The sequence below is a fragment of the Lepeophtheirus salmonis genome, chromosome 7 (assembly GCF_016086655.4).
Source record: "Lepeophtheirus salmonis chromosome 7, UVic_Lsal_1.4, whole genome shotgun sequence".
Taxonomy (NCBI): Eukaryota; Metazoa; Arthropoda; class Copepoda; order Siphonostomatoida; family Caligidae; genus Lepeophtheirus; species Lepeophtheirus salmonis.
The window spans coordinates 2,545,382-2,560,075 of NC_052137.2; the positions used below are offsets into that span (position 1 = coordinate 2,545,382).

At 29.5% G+C, this 14,694-nt stretch overlaps 3 non-coding genes across 3 annotated transcripts; 1 reads left to right on the plus strand and 2 right to left on the minus strand.

The window, feature by feature from the left end:
• Positions 1-258: 258 nt before the first annotated feature.
• TRNAW-CCA (transfer RNA tryptophan (anticodon CCA)) lies at positions 259-330 on the plus strand. The gene has a single exon. It is a non-coding gene; the product is annotated as a tRNA-Trp (tRNA).
• Positions 331-13,794: 13,464 nt separating this feature from the next.
• TRNAW-CCA (transfer RNA tryptophan (anticodon CCA)) lies at positions 13,795-13,866 on the minus strand. The gene has a single exon. It is a non-coding gene; the product is annotated as a tRNA-Trp (tRNA).
• A 378-nt stretch (positions 13,867-14,244) lies between these two features.
• Positions 14,245-14,316, minus strand: TRNAW-CCA (transfer RNA tryptophan (anticodon CCA)). The gene has a single exon. It is a non-coding gene; the product is annotated as a tRNA-Trp (tRNA).
• Between the last annotated feature and the right edge of the window lie 378 nt (positions 14,317-14,694).

A 14,694-nucleotide genomic window follows, 5' to 3' on the forward strand; every position in this document is an offset into this window, starting at 1 on the left:
ATTTTTTATTTTTTTATACACCTTCCCAAAAATCTATTTTAAAATGATAATGATTCCAGAAGAAAAAAATGGAGGAAATGTCTGCTGATTTTTATATCATAAAAATATACTTGCAAGGAAATTTTTTAGTAATTTTCACCATGTATATAACCAAATGCATTGATCAATGGGAAAGAAACGCTACCCAATTAGGAGTTTAGAAAAACTATGTTTAGAGCAAGGTATTAATAAGTAAAATACAAATTCCTTAAATGAAATGACTCCGTGGCGCAACGGTAGCGCGTCTGACTCCAGATCAGAAGGCTGCGTGTTCGAATCACGTCGGGGTCAAGTAATCTTTTTCTTGATTATGATTTTTTTTAATCATTTATAAATCTATAATTAAGTTTGGATAATCTCCCAAACGGTTGACCATATAAAATAACATACAGTCTGGTTATCAAAATATGTTTTGTAAAATAACTTAAAGATTATTTATTCATAAAAATATAAAAAGGATAGCAAATTTCAAAATATTTCTTCCAATTTACCATAAATTTTTTTGAATATGTTATTTGGAACCAAATATCTGCATCAGTTAAAAAAAAAATACGTATTAATAGTTTTTATAAATGTGTGATCGAATCTCTGCGGGGTCAAATATCATTTTTAATTTGATGGATTTTAATATTTTCTTAGTCCTTGAGAAATCTTAAATGATATTTTGTAATCTCCAATTAAGCTGACCTTTCAAATAAGGTTGTTAAAAGAGTTTTTTTTTTTTTCAAACTGCGTTTTATATCTAATTACTTCATATTATGAAACTAATGTCTACCTTCAAAAAAGGATTTTGATCTTTTATATATTTCTACGGGCACGTCTTTTGCAATTAAATATTTCGGTCATATAAAAATAATAACATTGTCAAGTTAACCCCGTGGCGCCACGGCAGTGCTGCTGACTCCAGACCAAAATGCTGCGTTTTCCAATAATAACGGGTTAGATACAACATCTTTTATTATTAAATCTTGTGTTTTTGTTTTTTTGGTACGCCATTGGTTGAATAATAACAATTACTGACTACCAAATATAGGGTCATGTAAATTGGCGCTTGTTTGTAAGATTCTTAAAGGGCTAAAATGGTGTATCCGTACAAATTTTTCATGATACCAATACTTTTGATAGAAAATTATGAATAAGATTTCACTTATTTTATTTAAAAATGTTTCAAAAACAAATAATGTTTTCATTAACTGTAATATGTATTTATAATTAATATAATGCAAATATCAGCTTAAGATGATTCGATTTTTCATTTCTTTTTCGGATGATAAATTGTCTTTCTCGCTAGGAAATTCTAAGTTAATTTCCAGTAATTTACTTTCTATATTACTCATGAAATAAGTTTGAGACAAAACAATAATTAAATTTATTTTCATAGTACTTACTTATTTAAATTACTAACATACCTCCAAAAAATTAAGCTTGATATTGGTTCTTGTACTTACCTTAAGTACATTTAAATTATTTAATGATCACTAATTGAAAAATACTACTATTTGTAGGATGAGATAATTCAATCCCCTTTCATCAAATATTAAAAAATCTTAAATACGTAATTTATTCATCAATAAACGTGTTACATTAGGGTGGACCTTTTATTCAACTGCGTTTTATTTCCTTTATAATAAAACTGGTCTGTACAAAATATTTTTGATTTGAATGACTATTTACCTGCGTCGTTATGCTTTGTCATATACAGAAAAATTTAACAAAATATAAAAATTAATATCTCAATTTTTTTTTAACGGTATAAAGTTATCTACAATACTAACTTTGTCTATAGACATAAGTAACTAGAATGGACACTTTATAGAGTGAAAAACCTCTTCCTAAAATCAAATTTAGTGATGTATCTCTATTTGTTCAAAAATTATGGTCAAGAATGCACTTTTTACGTTCTGTGTTACCCTTGACCTGGACCTTTTAAAATTAAATGAGAGTTTACTGTGACCTTATATAATCTTCGGCTCTAGGATGTTTGCCTCAGGAATTTTTGCCCACATTTACTGATGGCATAAATATATTTTCTCACACACCTATAATTTAAGGTTTAAAATGGGTGTCCCTGCACTTGAAGTAATTTGTAATGCATTCTTGAATTGGCATTGCTAGCTAATCGAGATGACTTTTTGTTATTCGACAGTGGGGAAATGGATGATTATCGTACGTTAATTTTTGGAGTAAAATGGGATTCTCTACCTCTAGCTTCCAAATGCTGCTCAATAATATATTTTCAGCTTTTCAGAATAAGTGCCCTTATAGCACAAGAATGTATACCTCGTCTTTTCCCAAAACTTCCATCTAAATATCATCCTCAATGATTGATTTTGAAAAGACCCTGTTGAATTCATTTGGCAAAGTTGTCCATGTAAAAAAATTAATTATTAAGGACTTCAAATGAAGGAAAATCCGTTTAAATTTCATAAGATGTAGTGGTGTAAAGGTATAAGTATATACTTAAAAAAAATTTCGACGGTATTGCACTTGGCTAGTTCAGTCGTGAGTTATTCTGGAGAGTATGGAGGTTGGAAATGAATAAATTTGCCATATTTTACATTTTTACTACTACGTGAAAATGACCAACACAATTTGCAGGGCCGATACTCTTTCGGTTCGTGATGCACATCGGTTGCTCCAGCGATTTTTTTTGACAATCAATTCTTCCCTATCCTGTGAATAACTTGACCGTTTCTTGCTGGCGATCGTACAATAGGAGCCAACAGTGGTAAATAGGAGACAGCAAGACATCATCAAGACAACGCCAGGCGGCACACATCATTAATGACGCCCCAAAGCTTTGGGAGCTCGGATGATGAGTTAATATACATCCGCCCTACACTCCTGACCTGCCACCAAGTGACTACCACCTGTTACTGTCAATGGCGAACGCATGTGAGGGTTTAAGTTTGGCCTCAGCCTCCGAGTTTTTTTACCAATAGGAACAATGGCTTCTACGAAAAGGGCGTTATGAAGTTTGATTCTTGTTGGCAACAAGTTATCAAACAAAATGGGGCATACTTGTCTTATATCAGATGAATTTACACTTTTCATAAAGTATTGAAATAATACAAATTACTTTTTCCACAACCTATTATAAATATGATGACGAAAGTTCCCAGGCAAAACTTCCAATAAACATAATCTTCCTATCAAGTTTGATCAAAAACGATTTGTAACTTTTAGTGTAATCCTGGTGCCTCACAAACAAACTTGCAAAACACATAATCTCTGTTCAACTTCGTTGACAGAGGTAAATATATGCCAATAGCAATACTTTTACTCGTTGTGTAGTTTTTGTAGTTTCAATATTCAACCCTTTTTAACATCATTTATATACATTTAATAGTTTTGGTACTATAATGTATTTTATCTACAAAACGAACCATAATTTGGTACATTCTTCAATAAACATTATTCCTAATTTTTTTGTGTTGTAAAATAAAATGTCAGAAATTGTTGAGCAAATTTCCAACCGGAGACATAAGTGTAAGAGCCAAGGGCGGCCACCTCTGAATGTTAGAGAAGGCATGTTACAAATTTATTTACATGATCATATTTTCACTATTCAAATCAATGGAGAGGCTAAGAGAATGAAAATTAAACATAAAAAGCCACCCTAGTATACATATAAACTTTTTTTAAAAGATTATCATTTCTTTTTTTTAAAGTATGAAAAGATAATATATATATAATAATAGTAAATCATATCACTTTTCGTGAAAAAGTGATAAGAACTAAGAAAAAAAAAAAATAATATGAAGTGAGTTTTATATTCATAATAATGTCGAATATGTAATCTAAACTTTCTTTCCTTCTCTCTTTCTTCTTTATCTTACTCATTCTCCATCTATCCGTTTTTTTCTTCTTCTTCTCTTTTATTATAGAACGATAAAAGAAATATTTATATTAACTGAGATTTATGTAGCTAAAATATTAAAAAAGTTATTTTGATTATGCTTATGAATGTGATATATTTTTTAAAGCATTTAGGACTTTATATAACCAAGTGCTTGTTTTTAGTCTATAGTAATTAATTCAACAGTAGAAATATTATAGAAATTCACTTCCCCTTACAGACTCCACGTATCCAAAATGAACCCTACTGTTTTTAAGCAATGAAAGTCATTGTCCACAAAATCACTTCGAATTTTGTATAAATATTTTGTGCACATTATCTGGTTTTGTTTTTAAATAGTAGCAAATACGGAATAGAAAAGCACAATCTGATTTACAGACGTTAAAGAATATGAAATTTGATGATTGTGTTGTAATTCCTAGCAGAAAATGATTTTGATTTACGAAAGCTGTCATAATTATTCTTTTATTCTCGAAGAGAAAAACATCAGAATAAAATAATCACTGATGCTTATAAGACGAAGAATAATTCTAAAGATTAGTTTGGGTGTTATACTTGTAAGTATTTGATGGACTAACTAAAAGTGTAATTGAGGATCCACTTTGCTTTGTAATTCCTGATCATATCATTCCTGGATATGGAGTGTGGTGTGTGTTTATTTTCTTCATATCATAGTTGCTCGCCCAAAAGTTCAAAAGCCCATTTGTCATATTTCCTGCAAAAAACAAAACGAAAAAAAACTCATTTATTTGATTCAAATACCCCGTCGAATGTGCACCTATATCTCAAAAAGAGGTAAATTGTAGCCTATATATTTCTTTTTCCCCCATAAAAATATGACAAATGGCCTTTTATATTATGTCAATACTCATTAGTGTGATTTCTCAGTTGTTTTGTCCCATTTGTAGCGGGTGCACTTAAGACTTCGCTTACAGGTTTCTAGTATTCTTTGACTAAGCTACATCGCTCCATAACCCATCAATTTTGATTATTTTTTTCACTTTGTTATACAAACATATAGCTACGGTCCATTACACATCTTCCTATTTATTCCAAGTGAATCATTAACCATTTTATGTATGTATGGTAGAAATTAAAAGTAATAACAAACTCTTTAATGTACATAATACATTGAGGCATTAATTACGGTAAAAGAGTTTTGAAAACAGAAATTAAAAGGTATCCTTGGAATACCATACTTTTTTTTCCGTATTTACAGGGTCGACACGATATTTTTGACACTTGATATTATTGCCCATAATGACCGTTAGGTAGCAGTAAATTACTGTAGCATAATTGATTGGACTTCTATAATTCTTTGGCCCCCTAATAATCCTACAAATAAAGGATTTTGTTTTATAAAAAATAACATATTTATTGAGTGGAACAATCTTTTATAAAGAGATAACTAGTGATGTAAATCGTGTATATTTTCTGGCTATAATTTAGTGTTGGGGTTTACTATTGTCTGTGATTATATATCCTATATTTTATTATTTCACAAAAAAATATGAGTGTGCGAATTTTTTCTAAATTGTTTTAGCAGTAGATAAAACAATACAAATACATAAATTCAATTTGAAAATGTCATTTTCAAATGATATGTTTGAAATTGACTCCAAAATAATTATTATATATGTAAATGATATTAAAATTTCAAACTGTTGAGATTTCAATATCCTATTCAATCATTAAAGCTCGAATACTCTATAGATCAATCGGATTCTTATATTTATCAACCACAAAAAAAGAAGGCTTTATTTTAAAAGGTTATGTAAAGTATGTTTTTCTTCCATTCGTTAGGATCTCAAATCTTTTGAGTAATAGGACTATGAAAATGTTGAAAGGCAAAACAGTAAGGAGAAAAAACGGTTGAAGGTGAAGAGGTTAAAAGGCAAAGACGTTACAAAATGAAAACGTCTCAAGGCAAAAATGTCACAAGGAAAAGATGTTACAAGGAGAATACGTACACGGCAAGCACATTGAAAGCAAAAAATGTTCAGGTTGAATTGTCCTAAAATTTATTTTTATCACCGTGGATAACAATACACCCCCTCCGTTATATCCTTACGGTGTTTATTTATACGCAGAGTATGAAGGCAAAAAAAAAAAATCTTTCAAATACATATAGAAACTTCGAATGAACAAAGTATCGATGTATACATTAATATTAATTCAAGAGAAATCTTAGAATAGATTTTTAAATAAACATTTAAATGGACAGAGAAAAATGTGATATTAAATTGAGGACGCCTTGATAGGCTTTTCTCAAAACACCAAGGCCTCATTTATTAAAGGTATCCCAAAGAGAATCAGGTAGAACAATGAGAAGATAAATAATCTGGAACTTTCAAATTAAAAAAAAAATAATATCTAGAAAAACACGGCCGATTGAGTGTGGAGAGGCTGAACAAGTTTACAATGGAGATGCTTTAAATTAAGTTTATATAGTCTTATGAGTTGTTTGGTTAGGGCTTGACCTACGAGCAAGCAGATTCCATTACTTGTAATCCAAGCGTAGGATAAACTTTTTTAAGGCATTTGACTAGTAGCATTAATTTTATGTAACAATTCACTAATGTAAAAGGAAAACTATAGTACTTAATAGAGGAAGATGTTATCACAACAATCATTAAGCAAATAATGAATAAAAAAGGAGAGAGAACCAACAAAACAACCGTTTTTCTTTTTCTAATATGAAAAAGTTATTTATGGAAACTTGATGCCCTGTTTGGATCTGACAAGAAAATGGAAAAAGACCACACACAGCCAATTGCATCCATTCATTATCCCAGCTTTCTTTTATGAGAATTCATGGCCTCTCTAGAGTCCAAAACAATCAAAATCATTTGGGCATACAAAAGTTCTACATTTTGTCCATTCAACACTTTGTCTTTTGATATTTGATTCTCTGACATTTTGTCCAACTACTTTAATATCTTCTGTCCATCCTATTTTTCCTTCACTTTCTATGTACACTCTAAATTTATCATATCCTTCATAAATTCATTTTTTGAAGTGGTTTCTTCATTAGGTATAAATTATTACTTAATTTAATGATTAATTTTTGAGGTTTCAAATAATATTTTTGTGCAGTCTATTTATTGATCTACCCCAACGTTGAATATTAACAAGGAAAATATAAAGTAATTTAAAGGTATTTTGTATGCGAAAAACTTGTCTTCTTTGATGATAATTTATTCATTTAAAAATAATCTATCCTTTTATGTCTACAAAATTATAGACAATATTTTAGACTATTAATTAACAGGTTTAAAATATAATGAGGAAAAAGGATTCAAGACGCTCACTGATGAGGATATGTAGTATCATATAAAATAATTACATACATAGAAAAGATTTTATAACTTTCAAATAATCATTTTAATACTGGGGTGGTAAAACAATGCAAAGGCGTATCAGCGTTAGTAACAAAGGTTTAAAGAAGCAATCATTTAAAAATATATTTAGACATGAATACTTCCTAAATGTATTCCGTTTTTCAGACCATTTTTCATGGCTTCTATCTACTTAGAATTCCATAGACCCCCAATAGAGGCATTTGAAATTCCTATATACATCCAATGTCCCACCAATTTTTAGATTTTTAAAAATTGCCTCTATTTTCTCATCTTCTAAGTCTTTATTTTATACAAAGTATATCCAAACTTTTATTCCATAATTCATAAAAAAATATTTCAAGTCCATGCACAATATGCTTTATTTATTTGCTTCAACATTAACTATTTGGTCTCTAGATAACCCTGTATTTGAAGAAGAAAAAAAAAGCACATCTTCATAACTATAAAAAACTTTGTATCAAAATAGATTAAAAGTCCCGTTTTAAAGTCTCTGACAGTACTTTGATTAGTTTATGTTAATTTAAAGATATAAATATTTGAGTTATGAAAGTGGAAAAACTGAGATATAGATCTAAGGGATTTCATTTATATAATATTTATAGGCTTATACAAGGTGTGTCAACACAATTTCTTCTTTATAATGAGTGGCAATCAGGTTGTAGAAGTTGTAGCAATCAGAGTGTACATGGTTTTATTCTAGAGGTGAGTTTCTAAAGTTGTCTTGAAAATGCAGTCATGTGTCTAAGTAGTGAGGAACGTCTATTTCTCGTCGAATATAAATATAATCATCATTTTTAATTTTCCCTACATTTTTATTGCTATTAAATATACAAAAGAATATGATGACTATGATGGGGGTGTTAAAATAAAATTCAATTTTAACCCTACTTTCCTGATGCAATAACATCTTTTAAGCACTCTAGAATAAATAATTTTTAATTTCTGCCCTAACCTTACCCCCTACCCCAAAAATAACTTTTTCATCCAAGAATGCATATTTTTTTAAATCTATTTTCAATGTAATAAGTAGAAACTCGCGAATGTCTTGATCATTCAGCTCTTTTTATGCTTAAACCAACAGTTTTATAACATTGTAATCTTATAAAATACAGTTTAAAGGTCACAAAAATAGCCAAATTTCACAAAAAGGTCAAAAAAAGGTAGTACGGGGTATGTCTCTTACTTTTGTCTATATTTGGAACAAGCATCAAAAAGTTGATATACCTCCCACAACGGTTGTAGTTTTTTGGGGAAGAATCAATGAAGCATTTATAAAATTATTAACTTCACACTTTCTCTTATTAAAGTTTCATGTACCATCAAAGAATACCTATATAATAATTAAGAATGTATCATCTAACATTAGCATGTAAAAGTGTGCCTAAAACAGTATCAAATTATATTAAATTTAGCTTCAAGTTTGGGTTCTATCCATACGAAAAGTGTTACATTACATATCCTCACGTATGTAGGCATAAACTATCTTATTCAGTACGCTACTTATGAAAGTAAAAGTCGGCAAATTATGCAAATTTCCTTATACTTTTGTTCAATGAATATAAAATAATTCTATGAGAGAGGCTTAGACAAATTTTCTGAAAAAAAATGTAAATAAAAAATTACTTGCCCAGACACATTGCCAGAACCACTTTGCCATATCACCAAACGAACACTGCCAAAAAAAAAAAATATATAATTGATTAGGATTCAAGCTAAAATAATAAGATTACTGTTAACTGACGTCACAAATTGGATAAAAACAATACCACAAAAATACAATAATTTTTTCATCTATATCTTTTCTTAGTGGACATATGTGGAATGTTAACATAAAAACAGGTGGAACTATTTTTCTTGAAAATCGATCAATAAGTTAAAATAATTGATGAACTTTTCTGCTTAAATATTACCCATTTTTAGATTCCTTGGGAGCTTGGTTTTTAATGTTGTTATTACGTGTGACTTAAAGTTCAATATACCATGTTAAACATAGAAATAGGGTTTGATTAAAATCCCACGACTTTTGAGGCCTACATTTTGAAATGAGAAGCATACTCAAGAAGTTGAATATTTTCTTATGAAGTATTTAAATTCCAAATCACACTTCAGGGTCGCCACATCAAAGAAACATGTACTAACATAGGACGGAATCGCCTCCAGTAAATGGGATAGTTAACAGCTTGTGGAACATTTTTAGGAATCATATTATGAAGTATAAAGAAGGATGGTCCAGCTATAGGGTCGCAAGCATGCCCCTCTTTGTTAATGTATATCAAACGAGAAGGTAGGTAGTGTACATTCTGTAAAATGGCCGTGGAGACCTCACGGAACCTATTTCATAATTCTTGTATAATAAAGCTTTTTTTAATGGAGGAATTAATTAAAGATCGCTTGTTCACTCTTTCTCTCTCTCTCTCTTTCTTCTATTATTTGTGTTATTTTTTTTTTTCGTTTCTAGTTAGAATAGCTCATAGGAGGCCTGCAGCAGGAGGAGGGGGGCATAGAAGAGCTGTATCCCTTCCTCCCCTTCCCCAAAATTACATAATTTTTATCTTGATCAAAGAAAAATTTGAACATGTGGAATAACAAGGAAAATTTATCACTTCTGAATTTGTATAAAATTTGGAAAATTTTAGTTATTAAAATGGTAATTTTATTCTGACACGGTCCAAACTGAATAATGGGTTGGAGACAAATTAATTTTTAATTATTTGCTTTATTTCAATGCTTTATAAGAAATGTTAATATTATCAAATTTAAGCCAAGTATGCCCCGTTCTGTTCGACAACTTTTTTCCAACGAAAATACAACTTCCTACTGCTCTTCTCGGATAACCAATTTTCATAAGCCTTTATTGAAAACAAATTTGTACACCCAAACGCTTTAGCACTAGACAGAAATAGAAGATAGTCACTTGGTTCCAGATCTGGAATGTAGGATGGATGGATAAGAAGCTTCTGGTGCAAAATCTATGATGTGTGCTACCAGGTGTGTTCTTGATGATGGCTTGTGGTCTCATATTATCCAATGGTGGCCACTTCTGTTCGATGGCTAGCTTTGAATGCTTGAGTTGTTCACAGTCTAGGGCAGAATTGAGCGAATAAAATCAAATCTTTCAAACCACTGTTGTGCAACACAAACCGAAATAGATTCCTATACATTGATAATTTTCTTTGTTGCTTTTGATGCGTTTTTGCATTTGAGTTAGTATAAATATAAAATATGGCAATATCCCTTCCTTTAAGACTTTTATACTCGACGCAGGATAATTCACGAATGAATTGTCCAAGCGCAATATTGTCCGAAAAACATTTGTAGTATACACTCACACCTTTACAACGTCTTATTTTATGATCTGATGTGACTAATAAACTAAAAGTTTTACTTATTTTAAAAAAAGGGCGGGAAATACGAAATTACTTTTCCCCCATCTAATAAAAACAAAATAAATTGTCAATTTTTTTACTCTTTGTATCTCTTTTTTTTCCTGCAGTTCATAAAGATGAATTGCGTATAAAATATTTTTCTTCTTTTCCTTTTCTTTTTCTTTCTTCTTCTTTTTCTACATTTGTGACGTGTCACTTCACAACTAATTCAAATACTGTTTATATAATAAATTTATTAAGATGAAAAATTTCATTAAACCAAATTGTTAACAAAGGCTTTCAAGTAGAGCTATTGACAACTTTTATTTTCAATCATTTTTTGTATAGTTCAAAAATACAAGTCATAACATCTTTAAAAAAATGTTAAAAGATTAAGTAATGCAATTTAAATGAAATTTTTGCAAAACTACTTTTAATATCAAACTTTTTGTTAGGGAATCCTTATTATTTTTTTAATAATAAAAAATGTGTTTTTGCAATTTAATTTTTTCCCCCTTGCTCACTACTTGAATATATTGTTTTAGTAAAGAAAAATGAGATTAGTATCTACATATTATATTCAAAACAAATGTTTACCTATAACATATGTCTATTTACCATTTTTTTTAAATAACAATAACGGAGTTGTACCATGCAGTAACACATAATATTACATTATCTGCTAAAAAAAATTCATATATCATATGTGATGCGTCAAGATATAAACAATTCAGAATAAAAATTTAAAAAAAGGAGAAATTTTCAATTAATTTTTTTATTCATATTATAATACAGACCAATGTTTCATAGACATATTTGAGTCAATTATAACCATCATATTCAATTTATTGAGGTAATTTAAGATTTCCAAGATATGTGGTTATAGTTTTGAACCTTTATTTGACCTAAGTATTGACTCCGATATGCCCTTTTTAATATAATTTGTCAATTTATTATGGGAGATGGGTTTTCTGTCATCGTAGACAATGGTCCTGGAGACACACAACTGCTTGCTGTGCGCGAATAGAAATTCGTCTATCATGTTCAGTTGCCATTTTCTCGAGTTTTACGTGAGGTGGAGAGTTCAGATTTGTTTAAATTAGTAACTAATGATTTATGGCTTTATTCATCTAATAAATTTATATCACTCAACCTTCATTAATTATTGAATTAGTAAGCGTTAAGATTTTAATCAAACCTCGATATATATTGGCCATTATATTATTTCTATTAAGAAAATTTGACTAAAATATAGAAATATACATGTTTAGCTACGGTTTTCATTTAATATTACTAAGTAATATAATTATACAGTATCTAATAAAATACACTGTAGGATTTTAATATAACGAAATATATATGCATAGTTCTTTTGAACTAGTTTTTGACAATTTCTCCCCCCCCCTCCTCAGACCTGATGCCAACCCCCTCGACCACACATTTTGGGTGCATATGGAGGGGAAAGCCTGCAGTTTCCCTAATCCAAACACCAAGGCTTTCAATGCCACTATCATCCAGTAGTGGGACACCATGATAGAGAACTATATCAGGAGCTTGTGCCTGGCCTTCCACTACTCCCTATAAGCCATTATTCCCGATATTGACGGCTACATCAATGATTAAGAGAGCTCTGATACACATTCAATTATAGTCTTTATTTTTTTATCGAAATTCTATTGATAATTAATAAATTATATCTTTTCGAATAAAAAAAAAAAATCAGAATTTAATGAACAACTCGTTGTGTGCATAGACAAAATAAACTATTGTTGATGTAAGATACATTAGAAACTTGAGTAAGGATCAGGAATTCCAATTATGACGACAGATTTGCATGGACTAAATGTAGGAAAATTCTATTTTAGTTAATGGTGTTATGATATTAAGTTGAGTTTATCTATCTGTTTCATTTTGAAGTAATTAGATTCAAAAACTTTTACCAAAATCTGTACCCTACTCATGGGTACTAAAAATTAATAATATGTAGGGTTAGTGTTGATTAGTCAAAACTTGTTCTTCAAACTAAGGACATCCTTACCCCATTTATTTTTTATAGCAGCTGAATTATTCTACCTCTGCTCTATATTCATAAAGACTTCTGCTTCACAATGGCAAACTGCCCTCAAAAATAACTTGTCGCCTCTATATATTGCAAATTATTCGACTTTATTAATAGATTATTAATATAGATTATATCAAAATAGAAAATCAATAAGATTACCAGTGATGAAAATCCAAATATATGGTTGTGCCTTCACTCAAAGTTTCATTGAATTAATATCCGTTTATAACATTCAAATATCCTTTTTGTTAGGGATCTATTCTCTGTAGAAGAAGACATCGTGCCTAACTACCTTGAATGGAAGTATCGTTCATTGTTCAAATATGTCACCTCATCAATTATTAGTTCAAATACAAATGAGTCGTTTTATATCTGTTATGGAGTTATAGTATACTTGTATAAGAACTAAGGTGTTTGATAAAGAGAAAAAATACTCAATGAAAACACACAATGTGGAACAAAGAGCAAGAGGATTGAATTGACAGCTGACAACATATTACTTATGGTATTTTTGTGTTAGTGAAGTAGGTAGTATAATTATATAAAGCAATTTAAGACGAAGAAATTGCAACTTATACACATGTTTATACTTGTTAAAACTTGCACTGAACATATACATGTGTGATTACAGTGTTAGAAAATATAGCTTAAAACGAGTGCAAGACTTTTTTCATTAGGTAATCAGAACAATGTTGTTTTTTTTTGTTTTTTTTTAAATCCTTGACGCAGGAATATCTAAATAAAACATCTCCTCTCCTCGTTGCACAGTCATCCTCATCAACAGGTTTTACAATGTACAAAAAATACTTTGTTACAAACTTAATTTTTTTAACCAATTAATATTTTTTTCAACTGATCCAGAAATTTGGTTTCAGACGACATATTCATAGAAATTTATGGTAGATGGAAATAAATAATTTGAAATTTGCTATCCTTTGTATATATTTATGAATAAATTATCTCTAAATCATTATACAAAATATAAATGGATAACCAGACTGTATGACTTTTGAAATGAACAACCATTTGGGAGATTAGCCAACCTTATTTATTGATTTCTAAATGATAAAAAAAATCTTAATCGAGAATATTATAAAAAAGGAAATCTGACCCCGACGTGATTCGAACACGCAGCCTTCTGATCTGGAGTCAGACGCGCTACCGTTGCGCCACGGAGTCAAGCTTATTAACCGGTTTTACAATGAACTAAAAATCTAATGAAAAATATTATTATGTATATATATTTTTTTTATTCAGAAAGTAATAACAGTATCAAATGATTATGTTTTTTTTATTAATCTGGATTTAAGGTAATGAAACGACTGCGATCATAAAAAAGTTTTACAATGAAAAACTGAAAAAATATTATTTTCAAATTTATTTTTTTTTTTTCTGATTTGATATATTTTTTAAGTATAAAGAAATAAACTCTAAAAGCTTTCCAAAAATATATTAACAACCATTTTTTCGAATGATTAACACAAGTGGAGATTTTCCAATCATATTTTTACATTTCTAAATGATAAAGTATATATTAAAATAGAAAAAATGAAATTTTGACCCCGACGTGATTCGAACACGCAGCCTTCTGATCTGGAGTCAGACGCGCTACCGTTGCGCCACGGAGTCAAGCTTATTAACCGGTTTTACAATAAACTCAAAATCCAATGAAAAAATAGTATTTTCAGAAAGTAATAACAGTATATATATATTTTTTTTTTCTTAATCTGGATTTAAGGTAACAAACGACGCGATCATAAAAAAGAAAAACTGGAATTTTCTTTTCTGATTTGATATATTTTTTAAGTATAAAGAAATAAACTCTAAAAGCTTTGCAAAAATATATTAACAACCATTTCTTCGAATGATTAACACAAGTGGAGATTTTCCAATCATATTTTTACATTTTTAAATGATAAAGTTTATATCAAAATAGAAAAAATAAATTGTTTGGTTTATTTAATTGATCCATATTTTTAGTTAGAAGTGACACGTACAATAACCATT